The 3,156-nt window shown below is 36.5% G+C and overlaps 1 long non-coding RNA gene across 1 annotated transcript in view; it reads left to right on the top strand.

The window, feature by feature from the left end:
• The first annotated feature begins 1,275 nt into the window (after positions 1–1,275).
• The window catches only part of LOC106869373 (uncharacterized), a 7,552-nt gene continuing 5,671 nt past the window's right edge, over positions 1,276–3,156 (top strand). The window contains exon 1 of the long non-coding RNA XR_001409395.2: positions 1,276–1,416. This is a non-coding gene — a long non-coding RNA (uncharacterized LOC106869373). The remainder of the gene's footprint in view (positions 1,417–3,156) is intronic.

Here is a 3,156-nt window from a genome sequence, read left to right as displayed (position 1 = left end):
ATATATATATATATATATATAATATGTATATATATAGAGAGAGTGGCCCAAAAGTAGGTCTACAGTTATCATGTAGGCATTTTAAATTTCTTTTAAAACATTTTATTACATTTAAATTTCTATCTTAAAATGAACTAAATTAGCATAGAATAATAGTTTCATATTTTTTGAAATTAAGAACTAGACTGTTAATATATGAATGCAAAAGATATAGTTGAGCAACTGTAAACTTACTTTTGCGCCACCTTGTATATATAAATATATATATGTATGTATGTATGGATGTATGTACATACATACATGCATACCTACATACATACAGTGACGAGCATCCACTCAGTTTCCACCAAGCAAATTCTCTCACAAGGGAATCGCTCGACCCAGGAATACAGCAAAAAAAAAAACACTTGCCCCAAATCTACGCAGTGGAAGTGAACAAGGCACAACATAGTGATTATTCTGGCAAACCTTTTGTAGCAGTTCTTCTAGGCGCTCTATTCCAATTTCCTTTATATTCCTCTTGATGCCTTCTGATTGCTTTCACTCGTTGTCGGAATCCCTCTTATGCTGGGTTTGGTTTGTTTCATTATCCCAACTTCTTAACCTTTGGCTTTGTGTACAAGCAGTCTCTGGATGACGACCCGGCTTGCGCTGCTCAACCACGGGGCGTCTGCTGGGCGAAAGGGTTTCACTTTTGGTTCCAGCCTCATTAACACCATCATTTGATACATTTGTATTAGACATTTTCACTCAACATTGAGATATGTGTTTTAAGGTTAGCCAGCAAGCGGTATTTTTATCGAGACGCCATCCCTAGTAAGATTGTCGATCAAGACTGTAGAATTCTTACTACCCATAAGTTGGTCCTGTTCCCTTCGCATTTCAGTGTTGGGGACAATGATCGTGATTCTGTCGAGGAGATAGGTTATCGTCAGTTGGTCAGACTTATTCGTTCTCCCAAAATTTCAGGCCTTGTACAGAGAAGATTATTATTATTATTATTAAGGCGGCGAGCTCGCAGAATCGTTATCACAGTGGGTGAAATGCTTAGCGGTATTTCAGCCGCCGCTACGTTCTGAGTTCAAATTCCGCCGAGGTCGACTTTGCCTTTCATCCTTTCGGGGTCGATAAAATAAGTACCACTGGGGTTGATGTAATCGATTTATCCCCACTTCCCCCAAGCTGCCCTTGTGGCAAAAATTTGAGATAATAATGATTGTTATTATTATTATTATTATTATTATTATTATTATTATTATTATTATTATTAATATTATTTTTATTATTATTATTAGAGAAAAGCGAGACAACGAAATACCTCTACTTGGTATTGTTTGTTCTTACTGGTGCTACATCGAATGGTGCTGCTGGTGGTGATAGGATTTACATTTCGGAATTATTTCCCACAGAAATACGGTAAGGAGTCACTTATAATAAGCATTTCCTTTAAAATATTACGAAGTTAGTCCTTCTAAGGGAAAGGGAGAGAGCAGGTGTGCAAGAACGAGAAGGGGAAAGGGGAAAGGTTCTAAATAAGGCAGAGGAAAGGCAAAACTAGGTCGGTCTAAGTGGTGAGAATTGGGAAGCTAACTAAATAGAAAAGATGAATAATTAATAAATCAATAAGCAAATAGCTAAATGGATGATATATCAGGATGATGTGGGTAAGGAGAAAAAACCCCCCAAAATGGAACTGAAGTAAAGGCCAAAGAAATGCAAAGAAATGGAGGGGGCATATAAAAGATAGGGTTGATAGGGAGAATGTAAGTGCTGAAAGGGGATGAAATCGAGGGTAGGTGCTTTCTTTCTATTTCGTTTTTCCCTCTATAAATACTCAATCTCTCTAGTTAGGCCTTTTCTCCTTCTGGTAGGAAGGTTATGTTGATATAGTCCGACCAAGGCTATATAAAGGGAATTCTACTGTACCATTTACGTTTTGACATATCTTAACCGAAGAAGACACTTGTAAGAGATGAATTCTTTTTCCGACTTACATAATAATCTAGCATTAAATGCATTCAAAATATCACTATTTGGTTTGACTTTATCATTAAATGTCATACAATTCCTTGTCATTACAAGCAAGCAGACCCTTACTTCGTTTTCTCGGACACTCTAACAAGGATTTGTAGTGGTTTGTTCTAATGGACTCAAGTAGAAAAAAATCGGGTAAACTACAATGCTTCAAAGAATAAAACAAAACATACATACAAACATACATACTTACACACATACATACATACAGACAGACAGAAACTGTGTACAGTAGTGGAAACTATCTACCCAACGGATGTGAACATAAGGCTAAATATCAGTGAAAAAGAAAATATCTACGCGGAGCTATTGAGAAATGTGCAGTTACTTTACCAAGGTTATAAGTTCAGACTTAGTATTTGGGACACTGGGTTATGTAGCACGCTGCCTAAGTACCAATCTAGAGAAATTACGCTTCTCAAAACCAGAAACGATAAAGATAATTCGAAGAATATAGATCTAAGCCATCACTGGAACTAAAGATTTGTAAAATTTTCCAGGTGTTTATTCGTTTATATATATGCTCATGGCTAGAATTGAAACTGTATGCATGAAAATACATGCACAAAGCAGAACATACAAATCTGCACATGCACTGACACCAAACACAGCACATATACATACGTACATGCAAAAATACTTTGTTGATGTTGCTGAAATTTCAATAAAGGAGTCTTAGATCTAGGTTTGAAACCAGCTCCAAATAAAACGGAATAATGACGGTAACCAGTAATTTGACACCTGGTAATTTCACTCCTGGTAATTTCACTCCTGGTAATTTCACTCCTGGTAATTTCACTCCTGGTAATTTCACTCCTGGTAATTTCATACATGATATTATAAAAAAATATAACCTTGAATAAAGATAGAATAAAAAGTTCAGTAAAACATAAAAATATTACTAAAGGCTTCAATAATGATGAAGGTTATGAGGTACAGGAGTGGCTGTGTGGTAAGTAGCTTGCTTACCAACCACATGGTTCCGGGTTCAGTCCCACTGCGTGGCACCTTGGACAAGTGTCTTCTACTATAGCCTCGGGCCGACCAAAGCCTTGTGAGTGGATTTGGTAGACGGAAACTGAAAGAAGCCCGTCGTATATATATATATATATATATATATAT

Source organism: Octopus bimaculoides, chromosome 11, assembly GCF_001194135.2.
Source record: "Octopus bimaculoides isolate UCB-OBI-ISO-001 chromosome 11, ASM119413v2, whole genome shotgun sequence".
Classification (NCBI taxonomy): domain Eukaryota; kingdom Metazoa; phylum Mollusca; class Cephalopoda; order Octopoda; family Octopodidae; genus Octopus; species Octopus bimaculoides.
This window is presented reverse-complemented; position numbering and strand designations above follow the sequence as displayed.